Source organism: Vombatus ursinus, unplaced genomic scaffold (assembly GCF_900497805.2).
Source record: "Vombatus ursinus unplaced genomic scaffold, bare-nosed wombat genome assembly UNPS02014884.1, whole genome shotgun sequence".
Taxonomy (NCBI): Eukaryota; Metazoa; Chordata; class Mammalia; order Diprotodontia; family Vombatidae; genus Vombatus; species Vombatus ursinus.
In genome coordinates this window covers 572,045-589,620 of record NW_020954662.1, presented here as the reverse complement: position 1 = coordinate 589,620, position 17,576 = coordinate 572,045, and the positions used below count along the sequence as shown (strand labels likewise).

At 44.8% G+C, this 17,576-nt stretch overlaps 1 protein-coding gene across 1 annotated transcript in view; it reads right to left on the bottom strand.

Moving 5' to 3' along the window:
- The window catches only part of LOC114028473 (F-actin-capping protein subunit beta), a 165,400-nt gene that overhangs the window by 20,383 nt on the left and 127,441 nt on the right, over positions 1 to 17,576 (bottom strand). The window lies entirely within an intron of this gene.

Sequence of the window (17,576 nt, the reverse complement as noted above, 5' to 3'; positions counted from 1 at the left end):
CCTATGGCTGGCAACCACAACTGAAGCACTAATCTCACGTAACTAAAAGCACGCTTCTCTGCCTGAACAGAAAAGTTGAACTCTCCAATCTGCACCAAGCCCAGCATCGACTCTATTGTGAATCTAAAACCACTGATACTCAAGAAAGGTTATTGTATCAGGACTGACAGAGCCATCAAGTAGAAAGGCTGACCTTAAATTTCAATCCTTCATGGAAAGGGCAGGATAATGTATTCTAATTACAGTTTGGGCACAAGAAAATCCAGTAGAATTGTAGAATGTCAAGAGCTGGAAGGGACGTTAGAGACCATCTCATCCACCCCTCTTATTTTACAGCTGGAGGAATGCAGGTCTAGAGAGGAGTGACTTGCCTAAGGTCATACAGCTGGTTAATGACTGAGTTGGAACTTGAACCTGGGTCTTCTGACCTCTACATTGGCATTCAAAGTAACCAGTATCCCGATCATTAAGAACCTGTCCAACTAGCACTTGAAGGAAACGTGTCCAACGTAGACTTATTTTGCCTTTGGGGACAGATGTATCATCCCATTCTGTAAAACTTGGAGGCCATTTTGGGGGAAATAGAAGACTCTACAATACATTCATTTTGCCCAGGGATTTCACCCTAATTGGGGAAACACTAGATCTGGGGCTCCTCTCCCTGGCACCGAAGGCCCTTAGTAGTCTGATTCTATCACCCTTTCCAGCCTCAACCCTTCACATTTGCCCTCCTCACATATGATGGAGACTCCAGCCAAAATGTGCCTCTGAACCTCTGCCCTGTGCCTTTGTATATATGCTGTCCCTGCTATGGGGAACATATTCTCTGTTCTTTTTTATTGGTGGTCCATCTACTCAGGCTTAAAAGCTCAACTCCAGAAGCCTTGTATGATCACCCCCCACCCCTCACTGGTATTCCTCTGGAATGCCCTCACCCCACAGATCTCACATTGTACCTCAGATGTATTAATCACAGCTAAGTTTTTAGTAGAGTTATCTATGCCTGCATCTCACCAGCCCCACTGCCAATAACAGATCTTCATGAGGGGTAGGCGCTTAATGCTGAAGTAATCAGATCTTCAGGTACAGCCTGCTATACTACTGGGTTCCAATGCTAGAAATCTCTGGGTTATCTCTTGGAAATCCAACGTGATCCTAGTGTTTTCGGAGTAACTTGACTCAGGGAGGTAACCTGGACCCAAAAAGAGGGCCATCCTAATCAGAATGCAGCCCTCCTGAAAACCATACATATCCAAATGGTGTTCTAGCTGTAGACTGGGTCATTTTTGTGAGTCCACAGGGGCATTACCATGACATGTCACCTGTATTCCTGGAGTACATTCAAGAGAGATTTAACAAGGATTCAAAGCTGAAGCCATTACAGGACTTGGAATTTTACAACGCCCCAGAGAATCCAGCACCATAAGCTCTGCAAGTGTTCCTGCCTGTTTTGTCAGATTTTAATGACTCCCTGAGCCAGTTAGCTAAATTATTAGTCAAGCCTACAATAATGACCAAATTAGCTTGAATCAGCCCACAACAAGCTCGTTAACACTGTTTCTTTAGGCGGCTGATCACTGGATTCTAAAACCTGGTGAGTTTTCCACCCAGTCTGCCTGTTGGGAGGGCAGCCCCAAGTCAAAAGGGAGAAAAACAACTTTATGACCGTGGCATCCCTTATGTGCCGAGGGAAGTGGAAGAGCCAGTAACTCCCTCTTACTTTTGGCCTGGAGGCCACAAGGCCACACTGGAAAGATGGCTTGGAACCTGACTGGCATTTTCATCAGCCGGCTCCCTAAACAGTTTTGCAGCTGAAAAGTTTTGGGTCTTTGAGGCCCGCCAATCACTCAACTTCTCAAACCCATGATACCATGTTGTTCTTGGGTGGATGCTAACCCCATGTGCACCAGAACACTGCAGGAAATAGGGAGGGGGAAACTAGTCTGGAAGGAAATCATGAGAAATCTTGGGGGCCTGACAGCTCTCCAAAGCCCCAGGTAGCTTCCATTTTCTCCCTTAGCCCCATCCCAGTTTTCTGTTTATGTCCAGAAAGAAAAACAGGAGTGTGTCGACATTTTCTAAGGTGGAACTGGTCATTTCCCATCCAATGCCCCACCCTGTGGCCTGGCAAAGGGAAAAATTCTCCAGTTCTCCCTTGTCTTTTATGAGGAGCTTCTCTCTAGAGCCCCTCACCGTTTCTTATGTCTCCTGCTACTCCTCCCTCTCCTTCCACTCACGACACCTCTCACCAGGTCAAAAGGACCAAAAGACCTGAGGCAGAAGTGGTATGTTATCTAGATACAAAGTGATTTCTTTTTAGTTTTCAATGATAAATCACTGCCACAGAACTAGAGAGTAAGAATTCTATAGTGATTAAAATCCACAAAGTACTTTTTATTTCTGGTGTCTCCTCAAAGCTCTCCCCTTGAAGCTAGCCCATAACCCTCTTTGGAAACAGGGTAGCCCCTGGCTGAGTCAACCCGTTATGACAAATAGCCCTGACTTTTTGAGAACAGTCTTGCATTTCCAGCACCTAAAGGAATGGCTGCAGCCCACAGCAATCACAAGTTCCAACCTGCCTGACACATGGAGGTAAAGAGAGCAAAGGGACTGAGGGAGATCCGAAGAGACTACTTCAGAGTCACCCAGAAATGTCAACCCAACAAGTGCTTTTAAGAGAGCTCCCCAAGCACACTTCCTTCCAAGACAACGAGCACAACCATCATTACAGACTCTACAGACAGATCCCCTATTACACAGTTTATGGGCTTGCTCTGCGCGTGAAACATTAATTAAAGAGGGACCTCAACAAGCTTTGGAAATCTATTCTTACCTACCGTACTTTGATCATAATGACATGGAACAGGGGAAAAAATAATTTTTATGTGGTTCACATTTATGAGTTTTTACATAAAGGCTTTTGTGGGTATTTTAAGAATGCACTAAAATGTTGTCTGAAACCACATGAAGCCATCTGACGAGGCTCCCGCCCGAGCTAACGGCACACACATGGAAGCACTTACACCAGCCTTTGTATATTTAATGAGTCAAATAGTATTAATATTGTTTAAATGCTAACATGCTATTTCAATCAGGCGGCTCGGCCATCGCCGATGACTCCCTCCTGGGCCTTGCACGTCAATGGGAACAATCCAATGCGGCCGTGTGTCGAGGGCATGCTGGGATGGAAGCCTGCCGGGTGCTCTGCCAATGCCCAAGAGTGTCAGAATTTCACTGGCTTTCTAGGAGGACAGAAAGGGGGGAGCAGGCCTGTTACTGATCACAGCTGGGGGGCAACGTGGGCAAAGAGGCCCTAACCCTTCAGAATGGTCTGTTTTCCCTTGTAAGAGCCTTGGAATGACTGAACCAGATCAGAAAGCTCATGGGAAGGGGTGGAAGAAACATACCAAATACAGATGGATTGTAAAGAATGGAGAAATTATTTTAAGTGGAGGTTTCCCGAAGAGAAATGTATATTCTTTTAAAGAACTGTTCCATGAGTTAGAACGCTAGAATTGTTACTCTTTTTTTTTTTTTTTAAAGGATAAAGAATGAAGTGACTCACAATAGGTCACTGAAATCCAGGTCTTCTGACTCCAAATCCAGAGAGGAATCTTTTCACGGTACCATTCCTGCCTCTCATAGAACAAAAGACAAGGAACCAAACTGGAAATCAAATGTATCCTGGGTAGACAGGCAAATGAAATCTATTTTATAACTGAGATCCAGGACTAGACCTGGGAACAGGAGGACTGGGTTTGAATTCTAGTTTGGATATTTCCCAGCTGTGTGACCATGGGCAGGGCAGGTCGCTCCTTGGAGCCCTAGTTTCCTGATCTGTAAAATGGACATAGTAACATTTCCACCCTCCCCAGTTTATAGGGCTGCCTGCTGTGGGAAAGGTACTTTGTGAATTTATAATTCGCACTCCAGAAATGTGAGTCATTATCCTTATCATCCACAAAACAATTAAAATTAAGCCTTCATAGGGGTTTAGTCTAAAAAGCAAAGACAGATTCCTAAGGTGGAAGACCAAATGCCTCATTCATCAGTAAGGCTCTCCTCTACCACAAGCCCATGGAAATCACTTTTCCAGTCTGAGTAACGTAATGGCCTGGTACACAGTCTTTATGTCCATTAATCCTTAGCCACATAACTTCAGGGGTAGGGGGGTAGGCTGAGAGCAAAGCCCTCCAACCTAACACTTCACACTCAGAACAGCCCATTTCACGGAAGTGAGAAGAAAAGAAAATATTCAGGCTCAGAAAGCTTTATGAAGTGTCTGAAACTGAGGTGTGCAAAAAGACCCAGGATGGAAATCTGTCTCCGGAATCTGAGCTGTAAGTGTGAATTACCCAATTCCTTGGCTGGCCAGCTGAGAGCTACGGCTGGGCCTGGGCAAATGGAGCATTGTGAAGTCTGCCTTTACATTGCCTTTCTAGTTCACTTCTCAAGAGAGTGACTGGATGGATTAATGGATCAAACACATGGAGAAAAGCAGAAGGAAGGGGAGCAAGACTGGTTAATTAGCAGGATGCCACTTCAGCCTAGAGAAGGTTTGGAGAAGCTGACTTTCTGGCACATCGCAAGAACACAAGCGCTGGGGCTCCTGAGGTCACTCAGTCCAGCTCTTCCGGTCACATATAACACAGTCCTGCAGCTTTTGCCAAGACTGATCTGGTGCCAGGAACTTCTAGAGGGCCTGTCTGCATCTCTGGCTCACTAGTGGCGCACAGCCAGGTCCCAGCAAAGGCTGGATAGAGCCTGAAGACAGGCACAAAGTATTCTGAGTCTACAACTCTCAGGGGTTTTTCTCCTTCAGTTTGCTTTTTAGACTATTTTGATAAAGGAAGACAAATCAAACACTATTTATTTGGTGTCCAATACGTGCCAAGTGTAAGAGACAGCAGGGATGGAGTATTAGACTGAGACTGAGAAACACCTGGCCTCCAGCATCACCACTCGGTCACGTGGCTGTGGGCAGTTGTGGCTTAACCTCTCTAACCCCCAGGAATCTCCCAAAAGTTAATCTCCAAAGTTATAGGCTGGTTCTGATCTATATATGTGTGAGGAATCATATCCTCTTCTCCCTGCCACCTTTTCCCTGAAATTATAGCTGCTTGATAGCCCAGCAAATAACATTATGGGGCTAGGGAGGAGGGAGTGGAAGGACTCCCAAAGACAGGCCTCTATGAATTCTTTCCAGCCCCGGACCTATGAGCCTGTGACGGAAAAGGCACGGTCCTCGATCTCAGAGAATTAACAGTTTATTTGGGTAGCCAAGGCTTATTGTAAACAGGAGGCAAGCAGAGACTAGGATAAAATCGAGTGTGCTAACCTAGGTGGGACTTTTTATGTGTTGTGAGGATTCAGAAAGAAAGGACTGGACAGGTTAGAGGAAGGGTCCATGGGAAGGAGAGAAAAGGAATCTAACCTACAATAACTTATACATTTAGATTGAAGCATACTATTTGCTCCTCTTTTTCCTTCTGTTTTGTTTTGTTTCCTCTTTCTGGTGGTTCCTCCTATTGGTTCTAATTCTTCCTTACAACATCAGTAATGTGACAATATGTTTAATAGGAATGTATAGCCTATATCAGAGGAGGAAGGAAGGGGAGAAAAATTTAAAACTCAAAAGCTTATGGAAGTGATTGTTGATAAATCAAAATAGATTAATAAATTAAAAAAATAATGCTAGTACCTTCCCTCTGAGATTACCTCCAATTTTTTCTGTATCTGTATTTTTGTAAAAAGTTGTATGTTGTCTCTACAGTTAAGTCAGTGAGTTCCTTGTGGTGAAGCCAAGATGGCAGAGAAAAGCCAGGGACTTGCCTGAACTCTCCCAAATTCCCCTCCAAACAACTTAAAATAATGCCTCAAAACGAACACTGGAGTGGCAGAACCCATAAAAGAATGGAGTGAAACAATTTTTCGAGCCCAAGACAATTCAGAAGGTTGGCAGGAAAGGTCTCTCATACCAAGGTGAGAGTGGAGCACAGGCCTTGCCCCAGCAAACTAGCAGCAGGCTTAGGGGCTACTGAACTAGTAATGACAGTGGTGGCTTCCAGAACTCTCAGACCACACACACAGTAAGGGACTGGACAACTGGTCAGAAGGAGATTACATGGGCCCCTCTGCTGGCCCTGGGTGCAGGACTCTGTTGCATTGCCCACACTCGGATCCAGGCTCAGTCCTGGGTCTTACATCCCAGGTTAAGGAGAAGCACTAGCACTAACAGCCTGCAGCCACAGGGCAGTGGGGGACCCTGGTCACAGTTCCAGGGTGGAAAAGAGTGCTTGTGATTGTTCACAGACCAGAGCACAGGCCAGGAGAGTAGTAAATACACTTTTCCTTATATCATACCACCTTGGAAAAACTGAAAACTTATAAACCCCCAGAACTAGCTCTGAAAACAGGGGCACCAAAAACCTGAAGATTGGGATAGCGTCCCCTCCACCTTGGGAGCACAGCCCAATTTTAACATATAAAATTATAAGCAAAGAAATAGCCTAGAAAAATGAGCAAACAACAATAACAAGAACAAAAAGAACCTGACCACAGAAAGTTACTATGGTGAAGGGAAGATCAAAACATAAACTCAGAAGAAGGTAACAAAGCCAAAACTGCTATATCCAAAGTCTCAAAGAAAAATGAAAATTCATCTTTGGTCCAAAAGAAAGGACTCCTGAAAGAGCTCAAAAGGATTTTAAAAATGAAATTAGAGAGACAGAGGAAAAACTGAGAAAAGAAATAAGTGATACAAGAAAATCATGAAAGAAGAGTCAACAGCTTGGCAAAGAAGGCACTAAAAAATACTGAAGAAAATAATACCTTAAAAAACAGAATAAGTCAAATGGTAAAAGACGCACAAAAATCCACTGAAGAGAAGAACGTCTTAAAAAGCAGAATTGGTTAAATGGAAAAGGAAGTAAAAAGGTTCACTGAAGAAAATAATTCCTTAAAAATTAAAATTGGACAAGTGGAAGTTAATGACTCCATGAGACATCAAGAAAATAAAACAAAATAAAAAGAATGAGAAAAATAGAAGAAAATGTGAAATATCTCATTGGAAAAACTAACCTAGTAAACACATCAAGGAGAGATTATTTAAGAATTATTGGACTACCTGAAAACCATGATCAGAAAAAGGGCCTAGATAATATCTTTCAAGAAATTATCAAGGAAAACTGCCCTAACATTCTCAAAAAAGAGGGTAAAATAAAATTGAAAGAATCCAGTGATAACCTCCTGAAATAAATCTCCAAATGAAGACTCTAGGAATATTATAATCAAATTCCAGGGCTCCCTGGTCAAAGAGAAAATATTGCAAACAGTCAGAAAGAAACAATTCATATATTGTAAAACCACAGTCATAACCCAAGCTTTAGCAGCTTGGGCATCAAAGGGGTAGAGAGCTTGGAATGATATTCTGGAGAGCAAAGGAGCTAGGATTACAACCAAGAATCACCTACCCAGTAAAACTGCACATAATCTTTCAGGGGAAAAAAATGGATAGCTAATGAAACAGGACTTTCAAGCATTCCTGATGAAAAGACCAGAGCTGATTAGAAAATCTGACTTTCTGATATAAGACTCAAAAGAAGCATAAAAAGATAAAGAGGAAAGAGAAATCATAAGGGTTTCAATAAGGTTAAACTGCTTACATTTCTATGTGGGAAGATGATACTTGTTACTCTTAAGAATATTTTCATTATAAGGGCAATTAGAAGGAATATACAAAGACAGAGGGCACAGGTGTAAGCTGAATATGATAGGATGATATCTAAAAAAAATAAAATTAAGTGGTGAGAAAGAATAATTCACTGGGAGAAGGGGGAAAAGGAGAGGTAGATTGGGGTAAATTATTCACATAAAAAAAGGCACAAAAGAGCTTTACAGTGGAGGGGAAGATGGGGAGGTGGTAAAGATGATTTGGACAGTGAGTTTCCTGAGGGTAGGAGAGTGTTTTTGACTTTCCTTGTAACCTCAGCACTTAACTCACTGCCTGCCCATGTGAGGCTCTTAATAAATATTTGTTGACTGACTGACAAGGTGATCTATGAAGTTTATTTTCAACCTGTACGTTCTATGCCAAGAGATACGGGATAAGGCGACAGTCAGTCTTCTATGGACAATGACTACTCATTTTCATTGGTTTTCTACCTGGAGGGCAGTGACATCTGCCATTGTGGAGAACCAACAAAAGGCATGTGATCAGATCGAATATCAGGGCCTTAAGAATATGGCTAGATGGATATCAGAGCTGGAAGAGTCCTTAAAGACCATGTAGTCTAATCTCATTTTAGAAATAAGGACACTGAAAAGTTAAAATCAAAGAGCAGAACTAGGATCAGAACCCAGGTCTTCAGTATGGGCTCTCTGCTGGTGGTCCCAAGGTGTGACAGACATGGTTTCCATTAAAACCACCAATTCATTCTGAGGAATGACTACAGCCTCTTTTCTTGAGGTGCCATTTCTCTGGGGCAGCTAGGTGGCACAGTGGATAGAGCACAGGAACTGAAATCAGGAGGACATGAGTTCAAATCCAGCCTCAGACACATAACACTGACTAGCTGTGTGACCATGGGCAAGTCACTTAACCCCAATTGCCTCACCAAAAAAAAAAAAAAAATAATTTTATATAATAATTAAAGAATAATATATCTATGAAGTGCCATCTCTCTCTCTCTCTTTTTTTTCTTTTGTGAGGCAACTGGGGTTAAGTGACTTGCCCAAAGTCACACAGCTAGTAAGTGTTATATTTCTGAGACCGGATTTAACTCAGGTCCTCCTGACTCCACCCACTGTACCACCTAGCTGCCCCTGAAGTGCCATTTCTCTGCACATACTGCCCCGCCCCTCCTTTCCTTCTGTGCCTCAGTGAGCAGAAATAAGGGAATGAACAGTTTGGTTCCAAAGAAGGAAACACACACATCCCAGGTGTTCAACCTGGAAAAAGAGAGACAAGCCACCCAGACATGTAAATGCTAACGGATGAAGGGTGAAAGATAAACAAACGATCAGGAAGTCTGGATTCCATTCCAATTCACTAAAAATTCCCTTCCCATTTCTATTACGGCTGTCTCCAGCAGGCCCTGGGCAGAAATGACCCCTACTTTTTCACTGTACCATTCAGCATAGGGAATGGTGGGGAAGTTCATAGAACTCTCAGATGGGAGAGTAACCCATCAGTGGGTTAGGGGGGACCTCAGTGGTCCTCTAGTCCAGCCCATCCTGAAGCACTAGCTTTCTCTAGCATCCCCAACAAACAGACTGTTCAGCTTCTGTTGAATCACTTTCAGTGACAGTGACCTGCTATCTATCTCCGGAAGGTCCCACTATTAAGGGAGTTCTTTCTTATAATGAGCCAAAATGTGCCTCCCTGTAAAGTCTACTCACTAATCCCTAGTTGAACCCTGTGGGGACAAAACAGAATAAACCAAGTAATAACTGTTCTAGATAATGTCCCACATATGCCTTCTCTCCTTCAGATAAAATGCTGTCAATTCCTTCAAAAGATCATGGTATGGTATGGTATGGTTTCTAGTTCCCTAAGTATCCTGGTCACTCCCCTCTGGACAAGCGTCAGCATCTTATCAATGTTCTGCCTGGGATGTGGTGCCCAGATGGCAGCGACACAATATTCTAAACTGTTCAAGAAAGGCTACTACATACATCTGGAATGCTACTTCCTGCATTAGCATGATTTAACATCTACTAATTACAGAAAGTAAACTTGGCACCAGTGAAAATGGAGAAAGCCCCAAACTTTCCCTGTGGGTGGACCATATCCACAGCTCACGCAAGAGCAAAGTTTGCAGTGTTTGTGTATTCGGCCCAAGTTTGCTGACCCTGCCCCAGAGTTGGCCTGTGGACTCGGGACAGGTATTTTACAGACCCTTTTTCCAGTACACACAGGTGTAATAGCCCTACCCCCAAGCAAACATACCAATCCGCTTAGGCATGTACAACTGCAATACCAGCCATACTTTACAAGGGCACATCTGGACTGTGGCTGCAGAACTTTACAGCAATCTTTGAAATGGCTTTTATTTTTTCCTCAAGAGAAAGAAATCTCTCTTTGCAACAGGCAACAATCTTGGGCAAACAAGCTCTGCTCTCTACAGGCAAGGGGCTTGGGATGTGTCATTGTTCTTGGTGACAGCGCTAACTTGTGCCACACTCATTCCCCAACCCCACAACATTTTGTCTGCGGAAAACACATTTTCCCATTTTAGCTCAGCCAATGTCACTTTACGAAAGCTCGGTCATTTCATGTAACTTCTGGCAGGTCACTTAACTGCTCCTGGCCTCAGTTTCCCAACTTGCAAAATGAACTGAACTAGAAATAGTTCTAACATTTAGTTCAATTCAACAAGAGTTTATTAAAAACCAGTCTTTATGGGAGATAGCTCGTAGCATAGGGGATCAAGCGCTGGGCCTGCAAGTCCTGCCCCAGACATAAATAAGCAAGTCCCTCACCTCTCTTGGCTTCAGTTTCTTTAGCTGTAAAATGGGGATAATTACAGCTCCAACCTTTCAGGGTTTTTGTGAGGATCAAATGAGCTAATTTATGCAAAGCATGTTGCAACCTTTAAAGTGCCTTTACATGTGTTGTCTCATCTGAGGCTCACTGGAATGCTGGGAAGCAGGCGCCTCAGAGATTATCATCCCCATCATACAGATGAGGACACTGAGGATCAGAGGGATTAAGGGACTTGCCTACCGTCACATGCTAGAAAGTGTCAGGGTAAAATTTGAAAACCGATTTCTAAGCACTCTATCCACTCTACTATGCCTTAGGCTCCAGAATATCCAGCTCCAACATTGTTGATTTTAACATTCTTTGTTTTGTCTGGCTCTGACACTGTCTACTGCTAGGGATTACAATCAGGAGAAACAATGTCTATGAAGACCAAAGGGGGGCTGGAGAGCAGGGAGAGAAAGGAATTGGAATGAAGGAATCAGAAGAGACTTTGATATTTCAGTTAAACCCCTCCATTTTTCAAGCCTAGAAAATGGATAATCCGAGAAATTAAGGGACTGGCGGAGGCGATGCAGTAAGCCAGGGGAAGATCAGGAAGTCAAACCCAGGCCTCCCTGTCCCCGGACCACTGCTCTTGATGCTACCCCCAAGCTGCCCTTTGGAGAAGGGGAAAAGAGAAAGAGAACGAAATCAAACCCTTCCAGATGCTAGCTCTGAAGCAGCCCAAGAGAGCATCAAGTAAATGAATGAATGAAATGAATCTTGCTGGTGGCAGGGGCGGGGTGCGGGGGCGGTGCCAGTGGACACCACCCTGTGTGTCAGAGGCTCTCTCCCCAGACTAGGCTTTAGCAGCGCCAGGAGATGACCAAGCCATTAAAGGTAACTTCCCTAACACTGCAGCAGAGAGGCTCACAGGAAACCACTCTGTGCCAAGTGGCCTAGGGCTCTCAGAGCAGGAGAAAAGGAGGCAGCCGTTACTCCAATTACCAAAAGGGGAGAAATCTCTTCATCCAGTCAGAGTTGGACTTATTCTCCTAGCACACAACCCAAAGCATGACTGTTGGCTATTCGGTTTTAGGAACCTAGGCATTTTTAAAAGAGGGTCCCACTTCATAATGCAGGGTTTCAGGGGGGCATATCAAAGCGAATGGGCTTCTTTTCACCATCTTCCTATTTTTGCCCATGGCCTTCTTTCTAGCAAAAGGCAACTGGAGGAAGGGCAGACTTCATTAGGGTAAATGTGGGATGCCCAGTTAGGGGACTACTGCCAGGGTCATCTGGGAACTGGGATTCTCTTTATGGATTTGAATGCGAAACAACCATGTGCAGCGTGTGCTTGGCTCTGATCTCTTAGGGGCAGCAGTGAAGAGACAGGCACCCTAGAAACTGAAGTAGTTAGGCCAGTGTTAGCAAGTCACAAGGACAAGCATTCTCAAGGTACCCCTGGGCCCACGCTTTCTCCCCCTGCCCCAAAGCTGTGAATGGAAAACCACAAAGTGATTCAAACTCAATTCCCTCCAAAGCAGGAGAGAAAGCCCTGTCCCTCGTGGTCCTCACCTCGCCTCTCTCATGTGACTCCCTTCCCTGGCAAACTGGGTTTCCACCTAAATGCTGAGGTAATCCGCTACCACCATGGCTGTCTAATTGCTTAGAAAGCTGGGAAGCCCCACAGCAGACACCTTGTGTTCTCAGAGGCTCTCTTTCTGCATGGCTGAGAAGACAAATAATATATGTCAAAACCAAAATACTAATTATACCTCTGACAAGCTGAATCGCAGAGCCCACCGCACTAACCAAGCTGTTCTCTAAGCAGCAGATGTAGGAGGGAAACTGAGGAACTGCCATCCCTGGAGGTCTCTGGAGTCAGGGGAAATGGAAATCTCTCTTGTCAGGACAAAGTGTGGGACAGCCGGAAGCTGGAGGAGGGGGATGCACTAATGGAGCTCACCAAGTCTCACTCAGCCCTGAAATCCCTGAAAATCTGGAATTTATGTAAGAGTTTCATGTTCTTTGAAGTGTTTCCACACACACTTTCTCAAATGCTCTTCACAATTCTCTGGGGTAGGCGAGGAGACCTTATTCATTCCATTTCACAGAGGAAACGGAGACCAGAGATCCAGATACCTGGTTCTAGGTCTGATCAAACTCTTAGGAGACCAGGACTTTCCTTTCGATCACGCCACAAAGCCCCTTAAAGACACACCTTGGGTATGATGTACCGTACCTTGTGACACATACCTTCAGGATTCATTGACAGTTCCCCCTGCTGACAGAGTTTCCAAATTGGACTGTCAGCATACTCTGTCTTCTATCATACTGATTTGTGTACTGTAATTCCCCCTAAGTAGAGTGCAAGCCCCCTGAAGGCAGGACCTGTGCTTCAGTATTCATCTATACAACGAGCATGATGCCTTGAATGTGTGAGCAATTAATGTTTGCCAAACACTCCCAATGGGACAGCCCAATAGCATGATCACACATCAACAAGAGGTGCGCAGACTTTTTGTGGAAGACATGCTTATGGGTCTCCAAACCGTGTTCACCCTACACTCCTTTCCTGTCCCACAGCCAGCCATGGCCCTTCTCTCTAGAAAGGCCCCTGCAGCTATGGCTCATCTTTAATGTGGAAACACATAAAGTGGGGCCCCGTGATCCTACTGGTCACTGAGGCTGAAGGAGCTAGAAGGGGAGGTAGTGGCCAGGAGTGGAGCCCGCAAGTGGCAATTGCCTTGAGAGCTCATCCCTTCACACCAAGGAGACAGGCGATGCAGGTCTTCACGAGTAGAAAGACTTGCACAATTTCAGCTGGAGGGTGGGGGGGGAAGACGACGATAGGGGACGAACGGACTTCAGAGACTGTCCGGTCTAAGCCCTCCCTGAAAAAGCATCCTCTCTACAACGTGTCCAAGCTCTCCGGGAACACCCTGAGTAAGGAAGGACACGCCACACACACCTCCTGAGGCAGCCCTCTCTACTCCTGGGTACTTGCAGTGCTTACAAAGTTCTCCTTCTACCGAGCTTAAAGCCACCTCTAGAAACCACAATTGTTCTTTCATTTGCTCCTGAGACCAGGCAGAACTAATCGAATCCCTCTTCCAAATGATGCCTCCTGAAGACAGCAGCTCTACCTTCTCCCATTCATGTCCCCCTGGCCCCGGGCCTCTCCTCCAGACACGCTCCACCTTATCACTGACCTCCCTAAAACGTGGAGCTCAGAACTGAAGCCAACTCCACACCTGCGGCCTGGCCAGTGCAGAGGACTGCAGGGCTGTCGTCTCTCTAGGCCAAGATACTCAAGACGCCTCTTTAATGTGGTCCAAGATTGCATCAGCCGTGGGGCTGCCACTTCATGCTTCTGGCTCACTCAGAGACCACAACCCATCTCAAACCCTAGATTATCTTCAGACAAACAGCTGTCTGGCCACGACTCTTCTCTCTTGTATTTGTGAAGTTGATTTTGGAACTTCAGTACAGAATTTACATTTAGAATTTATGACCCAGTGGACAGAGTACCGGACCTGGAATCAGAAAGAACTGAATTCAAACCCTGCCCCACACACTGAGGAAAACGGACTTATCTGCCTCAGTTTCCTAATCTGTAAAATGTGGGTAATAATAGCATGTACCTCCTTGTAAAGAGTTTTGCAAACTTTAAAGTGCTATATAAATGCTATTATTATTCCTGTTTACTTTTGCTGGACTGGATCGGCACAACATTTTAGCCTGTTGAGATCTTTTCGGGTCTTGACTATTATTCGGCATGTTATTTATTGCTCCCAATTGATAAGCACGCGACCTAGATTTAATTAAATCTTAAATCAAGTCAATGAGAAAAATGTTATGTATTTGACTTTGACTTGACAGCAGCCCTATTTTGAAGACAGAGCTCTGCATCTTTTCCCGGAATTCTTCCCCGTCCAAGGAAGGGCGGGGCTGCCCCTGCTGAGGCCTCCATATTCTGTCCTTATATAGATGAAGAATGCCCCCAGACAACTTTGACCTGATTGCAGGATGCAACTAAAAGAGCAGTGGGGGAAGTGGTGAGAGAGAGTGGAGCCTGGGCAAACAGGGACCACCGAGGTGCTACAATGGCCCCCAACGAGGGCTGGAACCAAACAGAGGAAGGTCTGACTGAAGCTCAGAACACTGCAGCCCCTTCTTGGTGGAGCAGGGTTTCAGGACAGCCAGAGGGAGTCTAGCCTTTCCTCTTCAAACCTCCACTTCCAGAGAAGAAGGGCTGATTAGAAAAGCTAATTAAAGCCTTTGAAGATTATCTCAGACCTGGAGCAATGAAGAAAACAAAATATCATTCCCCACCCTGCTCCCCCAACCCCCAGACTCTGGCCTTCATTAAGCTTTGATTTCAATCAATTGCACACCCACTAAAATTAACTTATAAGGCCAATAAATTGCAACCGCATGTTTGAAGGTATTATCTGCTTGGAGTTAAGAGCCCCGGATCGCAGCACAGAGGGCGCAGATGGGAGTAATCATCTTTGGAAGAAAGCTATGCCAACCCATTCAGTTAGAACATCTGGCCTCAGGCGGAACCAGGGTTAAGAGAAGCAGCTGTGAGAACCTAACCTGAAGCCCACAATGGAGGTTTTCTGTTCTCTCTGGGAACCTAAGACTGGCTAGCAGATCTTGGGGTTCAATGGGTCAAGTGGAGGGGGGCTCATAAAGCAAATGCTCACAGAAAATCAGCTGTGTGGGTCTAAATCCTTCCACACAATGGATCATCTCTATGGACAATGGAGGCGGTCTTCTGACAGTTGGGCTCTGTAAGGGCTAGTGTTTTAGAAAACAAAGTGATCCATCCTCACAATCCAGATGGAGTCGCATTTGGAGAGGAAGAATGCTAGTCTAACCCACTGACCAACCACAGATGAGGTGTTCCTTTCCTGAGTCATCTTTCTTCTCTCCCAGGGACTAACTTCTAATGACATTCACCTAAGGGCTCAGGTGAATTAGGAAGGAAAAACCTTAGGAAGGAAACTTGGGGTGGTGGGGTGGGGGAAATGAAAGCAACATTCATATAGAAGGGGATGAGAGTGATGAAATTTAGGATGACCAGAGTTGATATTAACCATTCCCAGGATCAACACTCTAGCTGTCATCTCCTAAGAATTTTTAGCAAACTGACAACTTCAATATAAAAACAGAGCTGGTAGGGGTTGAGCTATCAACAGCTCCCCAATATTTATTCTTGAGGGAAAAAATGGTTACCATTACCATGCTTTGGTCCTCTCTTCTTTTACTGATGACAGAATAGGCAGTCAAGAAAGGGCAGACTATTTTGTTAAAAAGGGAAGATGGAACTGGGGGACTTGATGAATAATAATAGGAACGCAGCCCGGGGAGTTCAAAGGGAACAGTACTTGTTACCCACCTCATCACCTTCCCTATAACCTGCAGCCCTTTCTCTGGCTTGGGAGAGGAGGAGCAATTGTAACACTACATCCAAGATTTCTGATCCATAATTGGGGAATGTTTCATAAAGGTCGGAGAAGGGATGCCATTTGCTTCTGACTCCATCCCTCCTGGAACCATGTGTAAAGCAAGATGGTACCTCCAATGTGCAATGAACCCTGGACTAGGGATCAGGAGAGCAGGGCTACGGTTCTGCTCTGCCACGGCAGACACAAAGCGTGGAAGAACTGGAAGGGATCCCAGGGGTCAGTGATTCCTGGAATGGCCCTGAGGCGAGGTCACTGAGACTCTTCCTGAATGTCTTTGGTAACAAGTTGCTCATGAGCCATATGCCCTTGGTCAAATCTCTCTACCTTTCCAGACCTCAGTTTCCCCAACTGTAAAATGAGGGGCCCAGTTTAGCGTATGTCTAGGTTTTAAAAAATAACATGTCACAGAACAGAAATCCACATGGACGGTGGCCCCATGATATTTTTTTCCATTGCTAAATGATCCATGCCTGCCAACCTAACCCCTGGCACTAGTAGGTTACACAGAGGTCTCAGCAGGCTGGTGGAAAGGCTCTGCTAGTTTAATAGTTCACATGTGCTAGCTAATTCAGTAAAACATTCACATCAACATCTCACCTTCTCTGGCCTCTTAAGGTCAAAATTTGGTTCAGTTCAATAGGCATTTATTAAATATCTACTTATGTGCAAGGTACTGGGGACACAAAGACAGAAATGAAACAGCCCCTCACCTCAAGGAGCTTATATTCTACTAGGGGCGGGGCGGGGAAGGGGGGGGAAGAAGACAAAACATGTATCCAGATTAGTAAATACAAAATGTATATTTTTAAAAATCAAACACAAGGCATACTTTTCTAATCAAGGGATTAGGAAAGACACCAGATTAGAGTTGGCACCTAAGCTGAACCCTAAAGGGAACAATGCATGCCAAGAGGTGGAGATAAAGAGGAAGGGCATGCCAGTCACTTATACAAAGGCACTGAGGCAGGTGGGTTGCACGCTGGACCCTCAAGGAATAGATCATCTCTAAAGTCTAATTTATCTCTCAAGTTCAATGAGTCTAAAAGCAGGCCTGGAAGGCCTGCTTTTCAGTCCATCCCCATGACTGCCCACATGAGCCTATTAATTCCACACACTGATCATTCGTTCTGACTCCCTGGAGAGTCAAGTGTTCTTGAAAGAGAATCAAGGATCAAAAAACAAGTCATAAGAGAGAATGGTAGCTTTCCCCAGTGAAAATGTTAGCTTGGGAATGAAGGTGATGCTATCTTCTTGCAGCAAAAAAGATGCCTGCCAAGGAAACCACCAGCTTCAGCTCTCTGGGAGAGAGTCACATGACTACAGGGTGGGTTAGGTTTCACTTCTAAATCACTCTCCATTCGTCTAACAATGTCTCCAGAAGGATGCATGATAAGGAGACAATGACTGCAGCAAAGGTTGGGGGGGGGTCTGATGGAGGAAAAATGACCAAGAAACCAGAGTGTATTAGGCTACAAAAACTAACATTGTCTGATGATGGAAAGAATTCTCTCACATGCAACATTTGGTTTTTAGACCAAAGGTGACTAGGAAAAGGATACTAGGATTCTTCTTGTAAATTTATTCCAAACCTCTCCTTAGGACTTTGGAGGATGAGATAAAAAAAACAAAAC